This window comes from Triturus cristatus, chromosome 2_2, assembly GCF_964204655.1.
Source record: "Triturus cristatus chromosome 2_2, aTriCri1.1, whole genome shotgun sequence".
NCBI lineage: Eukaryota > Metazoa > Chordata > Amphibia > Caudata > Salamandridae > Triturus > Triturus cristatus.
Genome location: NC_140582.1, coordinates 308,239,165 through 308,251,623, shown reverse-complemented (window position 1 = coordinate 308,251,623; position 12,459 = coordinate 308,239,165).

Sequence of the window (12,459 nt, the reverse complement as noted above, 5' to 3'; positions counted from 1 at the left end):
GTACACACGCTCTGGGGGCGTGGGTACAGCCCGTACCACCATTGTTGGGGTGACATAGGGGTACGGCCCGTACCCACGCTCTGAGGGTCTGGGTATGGGTCGTACCACGTGTACCCTTACGTCCCCCCAACAATGGTGGTACGGACCGTACCCAACGTGTGTACGGGTCCTGGAATGATCTGACTGTAACAGGAGCAACCGTCCCAGCACTATGCATATCTCCTACTCATGCACATCATGTCTGAGGCCACAACATCGGTCATGCATGCTGCAAGTCTGTTCATTTTAAGCCTCACACTCCTATGTTGAGGCTCAGCATCAGTGCCAACAATTATGGACCCCCAAATTACTGAACAGGACAGGGCACAGGCAAGGTACCAACACATGTCACAGACCACCCCCACACATGATGCAGCAAGCATTGTGCACTTGGATTAACTGGCAGCCTAGATGACCATGTGCAAGAGTGATTACACACAGACCAGGGAACACATGTCAAGGAGGGGAAGGGAGGAAGAACAGCCTCGGTTGACTTGGAGCAACATGATATGCACTGCACATATAAACCCTGGCAGTGTATCCATGCGACTGAGCAGTTCCTAAAGCTGGTGACACACAACAAACACACATGTACCTACCCCCTCCTTGCTGCTGTCCCTCCTGTAACCGCCTATCCATGTCAGGGAAGATCACTGCCAGGACACGCTTTATCTGGTGGGTCAGTCGTCGACGCCCGCCGTGGGGGCGTGGAGGTGAGTCCCCCAGCAGGACCAGGGCGAACCTCCTGGTCCAGCACCGGATGTCCTGCCAGCGTTTCCTCACTTGGGGTAGGCGCCGATAGTGACCCTCCTCCGACATCACAGCCCTGACGGCCCGCTTCCAAATTCTCCCCTTCTCGTAGGCGGTTACCTGTGAGGGTGACAAAGTGAGACAACATCGCTACACCTGCTCCATGTCACAGAGACACACATTTGAACATCTTTGCTTTTTTGAACAGGGCATAGTATGCTGCCAACTAATAGCACCTTTGTCATAGGGACATTAGCCTCTGGGGAAGCCCCAATGCACTACATGGCATTGAAAGTACACAGGTGGCATGAGGGGTGCAACACACTCCCTGATCATGGCACACACTGTGCATCACATGCAACACCAGGCTGATGGACATCACCTCCAAGCAGTTACATGCCCCAGGCCACTGATGCAACCTCAGCAGAGTACACAGACACACACAGGCACAGATCAATCACCTGCCATTGGCAACAGCGGATACAAACCTCACTCTGCACATGTGCCACTTGCCTGTGGGGTGTCACAGGTGTGGTGCTAGCTGAGCAAGTCAAACACTCCGCACGGCTCACTTCTCACATCAGATGGGTGGAGCTGTTGCCTCCTCCATGCAGCTGTGGTGCAACACTCCACATAGACATTCACCCACATGACAAGGAACATTCCCACACATCAATGTCCAGGGGGCGTACACATCATTTGGACACTCTCACCACAGCTCCACTCAACTCACACACATCTGTGGGTACAGTCACCTGTCACACCGGGGGGGCCACTGAATCACCTCAGGACTATAGAACAAAAATGGCCCAAAGGATTGGGCAGGCTGAATGTGCCATGCACTATGCAGTGAATGTCACAGTAAGTGAGGAGTGCACACATGAACTACATCATGCTCTGCATGAGAGACATAAGCCATTCCCACCCCTGGGACCCACTCTAAACAACATTGCATGTCTGTCTCACCTGGACAAAATGCCAGAAGTGACAGTCACAAAAAAGGTGCACAGTCAAAGGTAGTGGAGTCAGCACTCACCTGCTCCCCTGGTCTCCCATGCAGGCTGGGGTACTGTGGGAGGATGACATCTAGCAATGCCTCATTCTCCTCTTGTGTGAATGGCTGGGCCCTCTCCACAGACCTGGACATGGTGACAGAGGAAGCAATGACAGCAGCAGTGGTGTCCAATGACGTGTTGTGCAGGCAAGGGCCCTCTTATGGGTTCTGGCTGCCTTATATCTGCCTTGCTGGGCTGTTTCATTTACAGGAGTACAGAGTGATTGGTCAGACTCATTTGCATCCTACGTTTCCTCCAATCCCTTTAAACATACACCAGTGAGTGCCTTTGCATGGTTCAAAATTTGAGCATCATGTTAAGTCAACAACCACTTTGCAACATTGTATATTGTCTCCAACCGACTTTTGCTGGCCACCTGATGACAAAATTTGAACTGGAAACTCGGTCTCCATGACAACCAGCATGCATTTAGGCCATAATACTTGTCCCTCATGTGTCCCCTATGTAATTTTACAATCCACACACAGGTACGGTGTGTTTGACACGTACTCCTACGGCACCAGTTGCACAGTGCGTTTGACACGTACGTACCATAGTACACGTACGTGTACACACTGGTCATACACACTGGTCATACACGCACGTGTACGACCAGTGTGTACACGTACGTGTACCACCAGTGTGTACACGTACGTTTACAATGGTACACGTCCGTGTACTACCGTTGTACACGTACGTGTACACACTGGTCATACACGTATGTGTACACACTGGTCGTACATGTACGTGTACGACCAGTGTGTACACGTACGTGTACGACCAGTGTGTACACGTACGTGTGTGTACACGTACGTGTACGACCAGTGTGAACACGTCCATGTACTACCATTGTACACGTATGTATACACACTGGTCGTACACATACGTGTATGACCAGTGTGTACACATACGTGTACCACCAGTGTTTACATGTACGTGTACAATGGTAGTACACGTACGTGTACTACCATTGTACACATACGTGTACACACTGGTCGTACACGTATGTGTGTACGGTCCTTACACACACGCGTACTCCTACGCCAACACCAATATAGTGATACGTACTGTACACACACCCTCAGAGCGTATGTACAGTGTGTTTCACATCTTCCACTGGTGATAGGAGGTGCACAGGACAGGAATGGAGGTCTCAGACTCGCACAAGGCTGTACATCAAGTCATTGTCAGTGCAGTCCTTCTTGTGCAGGGCCTATGTGTGTCAGGCAGTGATATGGCACATGTCTCCTCATGTTTTTGCACAATAGATGTGTGATGACCTCTGTATAGATGGCATGTGTGATGGGGCACTATGTGGCACACTTCCCCTTCACATTTTGCACATGTGTGCATGTAGTACAAATGTGTCAAGCACGCATCACTGGTATGGCACAGTCACCAACACCCGCAACTGTCCCCTGATGCCAGGGACAGGGACACTGACACCTGACCTCTCACTACCAGCGTGGCCCGATGTGACTATGTCGTGTGTGTCATGTGTTCCCATGAGCTTGCAGTTGGTGTTCCGTCAACTGCATCTGCTGTTGCTGCATCCAACATGTGTCTGTGCATAGATGGCCATGGCACACATATACGCACACCATGCCACATGTGGATTCACACGTTACATGTGTCTGGATGCTTCGAACATGTTCTTTTGACATGAGGACATATCTGCGTCGTCTATATGTCTGTGTTTTCTTTTTTCACGTGTACCCCTTCATCGCAATGTGTGTGAGCTGCTCATTTTTAATGACATGTGCCCTGTGCGTCTAGCTTGCCGCCAGCTGTCTGTATGAGATGACATCCTTCAAATGCAGATATGTGGATGTATGTCACTCCTGTGATGTCTCTGAATGTCCACCTACACTGGCCCACAGCTTGTTTCAGGGCATGTAATGTAGAACTTTAAATTCAACGGTTGTAGCTGGCTCTTCGTAGGAGCTCATCTGGCTGGCATACGTGTCCTGGATGTATTGCACAGACCAGACTCTGTATTTCGCAGATGTGTATTAGCTGTTGAACATGTGCTCAGTTTATTGACATTGGTGTTGTGATGTACTCACTCTTCGTTATGCCTTCCAAATTTCTGCAGGGCACCGCCTCTCCCCGACCAATGCCAGACTTGGGTGCCATGAGGGAACGTGGCTGCATAAGACGCTACCGCTTCTCGCAGGAGTTGATTGAGCACTTGACCGCCCAGCTGGAACCACACCTCCAACCGCTACACAGGAATCCTACTACGCTGACCCCCAAGATGAAGGTGATGGCAGCGCTACATTTTTTTGCCACCGGTACGTTTCAATTCATCATAGCTGATGTGGGTGGCATGTCCCAGACCATGTTCAGCTGTGTCCTGCATGATGTTTTAGAAGCCATGTTGGAGCACCTGGATGAATTCATCCATTTTCTGACTCGTGAGCAGTTGACAGGTGTCAAGGGTGAGTTCTATGCCCTGGGAGGGATGCCCTATGTAATTGGGTCCATTGATGGGACACATGTGGCTTTGGTACCACCACAGGCACAGGAGGTAGCCTATCGAAACCGAAAACATTATCATTCCATTAATGCCCTTGTGGTGTGTCTACCTAACATGCTGATTTCCCATGTCTGTGCACGTTTTCCAGGGTCAGCACACGATGCCTACATCATGAGGCGTAGCAGGGTGCCAGAAATGATGCTTCGGCTGCACAACGAACGAGCATGTCTTGTTGGTGGGTATACTCAGTTTGTCCTGTATTTAGTGGTATCTTTGTATCTTACTGCATCTCCTGACCCACTTCTTTACATGATGTTTCCATGTAGGGGAATCTGGCTATCCCAACATGCCATGGCTGATGACGCCTCTCCGCAACCCCAGAACAGCTGCAGATCATCGTTACAACAACACCCATGGGCAGACCAGGCGAGTGATTGAGAGGACGTTTGGCCTCCTGAAGAGCCGATTCCGGTGCCTTCACAAGACAGGCGGATCCCTCCCATATGCACCGTTGAAGGTCTGCAAAATCTTCATTGTGAGCTGCATGCTGCACAACATGGCAGTGGAAAAAGCTGTGCCACTCATCCTGGATCCGGATGAGCAGGAACATCCACCCGTGGAGGATGAAGGGCTTGGTCACGAGGCAAGTGAGGAGGAGGAGGAGGAGGACATCCGGAGTCAGCTCATACGCAACTTCTCCTCATAATGGTGAGTCTCTGGGTCTGAGTGTGCACGCTTTGAGCCTTGTGTGGCATGTGTTGCGATGTGTGTGTCCAGCTAACTGTATGCTAAGTGACTTACAGGTGTGTTCTGATGTGTCACTCGAGTGATGATGTCATTCCACACATTGTAGCTGAGACAGTAAATTTAAAACTAGCATGGTGACAACCTTATTCCTGTAGAGTCAATGACCATGCATGCGGTTGACTATCTTTTCGGTGACTTCTTGTGTGTCTGTCATCTCCAGGTAGTTGCGCATGCTGTCTGCCCGTGGCATCGTTGGGCTCCTGCTATTCCTCATGAGTATTGCAACGTGTGCTGAATCAGCATTACATGCACGGACATGGTGAAAAGTCTCCTTTGGGTAGGATTGCAGCAAGGCATTTTGGGTGTGGTAGTTGTTTGAAATGTGTGGGCACTGCTCCTGTGCATGTTTTGTTACTATGCATACGTGTCGACTCACCTTGGGGCACCTGACATGTAGCATGACTCCCATGAATTGATAGTCACCCTACGTGACAGTCATATGTAATGGGATTGTGGATTGTGAGGAAGGCATCAATGTGTGTGAAACTTCCCTCTGAAACATACGGGAGGCTACAGGTGGACATAGTGTGGAACATCCCCATAAGAGGCTCAATGGGGAATTGCAGCCTCTCCGTGTGCAGCAGGGGTTGTTTGGCTCACCCCCTTCACTTGTGTGCCAGTTCAATGGATTTACAGCATCTGTGGTGTGAAGGGGGTGTCCAGTGTAGGTCCCACATGTTCAGCCAAATGACCTGTGAGTCTGTTCATATTGATGCATTTCCCTTAGTGTGGGCCTGAGTAATAAAGGTGTTCCTCACCCTCCAAGGTGCCTCATCTCTGTCAATGCCACTGTGCATGCGGCCTCTCTGACATAGTTGTCAAAGATTGTGCATATGAGTCTATGTGTAGATTAGCAACATGCATGCTGTTCTTCATGGATTAGAATCTCTATTGTGCATGAAGTCCATGGTTGTGTATGTATTTGGGCATGTTGATCCCCACAACGGGCCCTCAACACCTGCTGAGGGTGTGTTTCCTGTGCGCAGCTCGGCCTTCAGTGTCCTGATCCGGTGTCAGTCATCTTTGGTGATTGTGCATCCTTTGTCTCTGGGTGTGCCATGGAAAACCTGACACTCCTTCCTTTACATACGCCTGTTTCAGTTGGCCTTTCTGACATCCTTGTCTTTGTCTGCAACTTGTGGCATATTTTCCAGGACATGCCGTCTGCTGCTGCAGCCCCTGCAGCAAGGGCACACAGAGTTTCCGGATTTGGCAACACACACGCCTCAAAGATGCTCCTCCCTTCCTCCCTCCACCCATTCATTTGGCTGTCATCAGCTTGTCTGTGCCACTGTTGCGGCCACGCGGTGCCAAAGACTGGACCGTCTGCACATGCAACGTGCACATTGCACGACCCTCATGTCCTTGCATGACCCACATCACACTACAGTCTGATGTTGCAGCCACCCTCCATGCAATGTCCATCCGCATATCTACCGCCTGCTCTCAGGCATACACTAAGCGCACACACAACACCTTTGCATGATGAGTGTGCTACTCCGACTGCCTACACAGCGCTGCCACGCCTTCCAGGCCCTGTCACACCAACCAGATCATGTCCCTCCTACTCCCCACCGGCTCTGTACCCCAGCAAGGCCATGGGAGTGGGACTCAAGGCTTCTGCATGTAGTATGGTGTCGTCATCTGGCACATGGCACAGGTATCATCTCTCAGCGTGTCAATCTACAATGTGTCCAGGACCCCCCTCACCACCATCACATGCGCACAGAACCTCATCATCAGCTCGTATGCCATTGACAGCCAGGTGCTCTTCACCCGCACCAAAGACGCCGACATTGCCAGTTCCAATAATCAAGAATGCATGAGATCCATTGATGAATGGCTGAACATCATCCACCTGAGGCTGGACTTGTACAGGACTGAGGTAATCATCTGTGGATTGTCCCCTTACAGCTGAGTCAACTGCTTGTGTCCCGCCCGCAAGAGCCCTGCACAAGCACCCAGTGGGCACGCACACAAGATGGTGTGCATCATGTATTGCTCGCTCACATTTGCCATGGTAATCACCAGCATCTGTACCTCAGGCTGCAACACCCTCTGCATTATGCACATGATCCACAGATAGATCCACTCCAAGGAAAGACAGACCATCCCCCAGGTCCACGACAACATCCGTGTCAAATACTGCCCTGCCCTCTACGGAGCAAGTACATCCAAACTCCCGGGAAACTAGTACACATCCAGGGTGCATCTGCACACCTCAGCTTCAACATCCCGTGCCCCAGCCACATCACCGTCCAGCAGAGATAGCTGAAATGGATCACTGTGTGCTGCAGGATGACCTTCAGACTCCCCACCCACACTCAGGAGGCAGCCCACAACCCCGACCCAAAACCAACCTTGTACCACAGTCATCCGAGACCCCGTTGGGCCATCTCCGTGCATCCAACCTTGCCCTGGCCACCATTCTTCACATCCACCGTACTCCAGCATGCAGGACATAGTTCTCCCACCTGGGAAAACATACCTGGGACTCCCTCCCCGGGAACCTCCACATGAGCCATTACCTCTACGCCTTAATAATACTCTTCCAAATAGGTATGTCCGCACAGTATTGCAAGCCCACCCTCAGCAGCTTGAGGCCATCACAGGTGAGTATTGTGCTCCATGTCTGCATTGAATGATACATTGTGACCCATGTGTGTCCTGTAGCAGACTCAATCCAAGGGTATGGATGGGTGGAGTTAGTTCAACACTCAGGCATAGTTTGACATTTACACACACATATGTTGTGGACTAATGCAAAATGACTGCAACATCTCATAATACAAAATAAATCATTTTATTTGCGGTGGGTTACGTGTTTTGGTAGATAAAATAAGGTGCTCTACCGGGTGCATGGAATTCAATGTACACAGGGGGAGATGGTATCCTTGGCATTAGAAGTCATCAGAGTCCAGACCACAGTATTGGTCATCATTGGTCAGACTGTGACCAGCAAGTCCATGTGGCAGAGAATGTCATTGGATGTGGTGCTGCTGTTGCGCCAGAGGGCCAGGTGCCAGGCCAGGTGACCTGGGAGATGTGGATGGTCCGCTGCCTCTCACGGTCTTTTCCGTGGACGACCCACCTTCCTCCGGGGACCCTCAGATGCAGGCATTGACGATGTTTGGGACGCTCCGTCGGACGAATCCTCCTCCTCCTCCTCCCTCCCTGTGGCTGGTGCTGGTCTGCGCCTGGTGTCACAGGGGGGGTTGCCCATGTTGTCGGCGATCCGACGGAGTGAATGGCTTATGTCCATTTGCACCGCCAGGAGCTCACCCAGTCTTGCCTTCATCCGTCCTTGGTGTTGTTGTTGACTGGCATGTTGCTCGGCCTGCAGGTTCTTCCTCTCGTCGAGGGTCCCCTTCATCTCTGTGAGGCTCCCCACTACCTGGCTGATGCCCCTGGTGTCACGCCGGTATGTGTCCAGGATGTGGCGTATGTGTGACATACCTGTTCCCTCACCTGGCTGGTCAGGTTCGCGCCTCCGCCTGCCTCCACTCCCACCACCCCTGCCCACACGAGCCTGGCCTGCCGTTGTGGGCACATCAGGTCTACGGGACCCCTGAGGGATGGCATTTGCGGGGTTGCCTGCCTCCTCCTGGGTGCCCGGAGAACCTTGTCCCTCCTGGTCAGACTGACTCTGTTGTTCATTGCGAGCAGGGCTCCTGGGTGTCTCCTGGGATGTGGCAGGAATGGGGGTGGTGGTTGGCACAGATGTACTTGAAGCAGGTGCTGCAGGGGCTTGGGCACCAGAGGGTCCAGGTTGGTCGGGGTCATCCACGGAGTGATGAGAGTCATCGCTGCCGGTGGAATCATCTTCACGCCGAGCCTGGGACTGTGATTGTTCCCCCCCATTGTTGGGGGGAGATCCACGACGTTGCCCTGTGTGTGAGAGAGAGACAATGTCAATGCTGTTTCATGCGATATCCATGTTTCATACATATTCAAGTTGGCACAGTTCCTCCAGTTAGTTGGATGTGCCTAGCATTCCTCTCAATGTCCACTTGTTGATGGGTATGTTGCGGGGGACAGATTGATATGTTCTCCTGAGTGTTTGACCAGTAGAATTGTGGCTAGGATGCTTATTTGGCTATGGATTGATCTTGTTGTGTCACATGTCCATTGTGAGAGTGGATGAATCCGTTGCCTGCCCCAGGGGTGTGTGCTTGTGTAAGGGGGGGTTGTGACCGGGCCTGCTGTTGTGTGTAGTGTGATTTGTCATTGGGTCTCCCAGGTGATGAGTCTGTCCCCTCATGGTGCATGCTGGCATGACAGTGAGTGTGAGTTCCTGTGCTAGATATCTTAGCTAGTGGAGTTGGTGTTTGAGTGTACAGTGGTCACAGGAGGGCCTTGTGCTGCATACAGCAGGGCCAAGTGTCAGCTACCTTGTCAGTACTTTGCCAGGCCCTGTGCCTTGGGCATGGTGCATGGGTATGTACCTTGGCCATATGGGCTGAGGGCATTGGTGTCTGCTTCTGAGTGTCACAATGTGTTTTGTGAGGCCCACCCTTCCAGCATCCTGGACATCCAGTCTTGGGTTTGTGGTTCATGTAGCCTGGGACATGGCATGGCCTTGCTTTGTGAATGGGGCATGGACATGTTAGTGGCATGAGCGTGCTTTTTGAGTGTGGTTGTGTCCGGTGAGGGCTTGGGGGTAGTTGCGTGCATTTGGTGTATTTGGGGTGTGGATGCCATTGCCCCCATTTTATGTAAGTAGTTTGTGTACTCACCAGGCTCTGCGACTCCTTCGACTCCGTGTACTCCCACCGGCGGAAGCAGGGCCATCACCTTCTCCTCCCAGGGATGGTAATGTACGGGTCTGCGGGGCAGCCCACCTCCAGTGATGTTGCTCTGGGCGTATTCCTCGTTCATTTTCCGCTTGACTGCCCTGCGCAGATCGTACCACCTGGCTTGGCATTCATGCCTGGTCCTTCGGATGGGCGCAACAGCATTCACCTTATCGACGATCCTCTGCCACAGGCTAGTTTTTTGGGCTATACTGGTCTGTCTGACCAATGTTCCAAACAGCTGTGGCTCGACTCTGATGACTTCGTTGACAAGGAGGTCCAGCTCCACCCTTGTGAACTTTGGATTCTTGTCTGTGGGCATGATGTGGGGTGTGGGTGTGGATAGTTGTGAGTGTGTGGATGTGAATGTGACGGTGTGTGTGTGAATGTGAAGAGGGGGTGTTTGTGAAGGAGGTTGTGTGAAGGTGTGTAAGTTAAGGTGTAGTTAAGGTGTAAGTAAGGTGCAGTTGTTTGTCTGTGGGGTCTGGCAGCAGTGGGTCTGTTGCAAAGGCTCATGGGTTGTGTGTGTGGGCCCTTTTTATTGGTCCATTTGTGGGTGTGGCTGGGTTTGAATTTTTGGTGGGTGTGTTATAAGAGGTGGTTGTGATTTTGGGCCTCTGTTTGCCTGTTTGGATGTGCCAGGTCAGTCATTGAGATGTATTTTGTCATGTAGACGTGTTTTGTGGTGTTGTGCGGGTCGAATTGACCCTCCTTGTGCTGTTTTACAGTGTCCTGGTTCTGTATGAGTCTTTTTCGCGTAGGTAAGGTCCATACATACGCGATGCTGGGTGAGGGTGCTGGGGTACGGTGTGTACAGGTACGGGGCTGGGGTACGGGCCTGGGGTGCAGCGCGTACAGGCACTACAGTCCTGGGGTACGGTGCGTACAGGTATGGGGCTGGGATACGGCCCTGGGGTGCGGCGCGTACAGGTGGGGGGCTGGGGTACGGGCCTGGTGTACGGTGCGTACAGGTACGGGACTGGGGTACGCACCTGGGGTGCAGCGCGTACAGGTGGGGGGCTGGGGTATGGGCCTGGGGTACGGTGTGTACGGGGCTGGGGTACGCGTCTGAGGTGCGGCACGTACAGGCACTACGGTCCTGGGGTACAGTGCGTACAGGTACGGGGCTGGGATACGGGCCTGAGGTGTGGCACGTACCGGTGGGGGGCTGGGGTACGGGCCTGGGGTATGGTGCGTACAGGTACGGGGCTGGGGTACGCGTCTGGGGTGTGGCGTATACAGGTGAGGGGCTGGGGTACGGGCCTGGGGTACGGTGCATACAGGTATGGGGCTGGGGTACGCGCCTGGGGTGCAGCGCTTACAGGCACTATGGTCCTGGGGTACGGTGCGTACAGGTACGGGCTGGGATTCGGGCCTGGGGTGCGGCGCGTACAGGTTAGGGGCTGGGGTACGGGCCTGGGGTACGGTGCGTACTGGTACGGGGCTGGGAGACGGGCCTGGGGTGCGGCGCATACAGGTGCGGGGCTGGGGTACGGTGCGTACAGGTACGGGGCTGGGGTACGTGCCTGGGATGCAGCGTGTACAGGTGGGGGGCTGGGGTACAGGCCTGGGGTACGGTGCATACAGGTGCAGGCTGGGAGACGGGCCTGGGGTGCGGCGTGTACAGGTGCGGGGCTGGGGTATGGTCCTGGGGTACGGTGCGTACAGGTACGGGGCTGGGGTACGTGCCTAGGGTGTGGCGCGTAGAGGTGGGGGGCTGGGGTATGGGCCTGGGGTACGGCGCGTACAGGTGCGGGGCTGGGGTACGGTCCTGGGGTACGGTGCGGAGGGGGGGTACGGTGCTGACATATGGGGGTATGGTACTGACATATGCAGGGGGAGGGGGGGCTGTACGACTCGTATCCGGGCACAAGTTTACCCGTGTACATGTGTGTTACTGCGTTCGCTCCGTACGGGGCCTTTTACATGCGGTTGTGTATTCGGACGAGCGGTACAGATCGTACTTGCGCGCTCGGACTTCTGTTTTACGATTTGCACGTAAAAATGTCCGGATCCCGCTCGTACACTTTTCCCGACACTATTCGTATGTATTTTTAACGTATGAATCGTACTTCGCCGGTTGTAGGGCACGTGTATGATTCGTACGTATAAATAAACGGATACGAGTGGTACGCAAATTTTTTTTTAACGTATCGGAATCGGCACCCATTTGGTACATAAAAATAATATTTTTTATTTCCTACCCCATAACACCAAACAATTCACTACACACATCTAAATTTCTGAAAAAGTGTACCTCCATAATTAACATAATTAATTATCAAATAAACAAATATTATTAATTAAAAAACAAAATAAAATGTTACAATTTAATTTACTCACCAAACATTACCCCTATAAACCAAAATACACACACAAAATAAAAGTAAGCAATTATCGTAATTAATTATCAGTTAATAGAGGAATAATAATGAGCAACTAATTATTAATTAATAAAACCTAAAATACTTTCCACCCTCTACCCCAATAAATACCACAACACACACCTAAAAAACATTGCACAATTTCCATAACT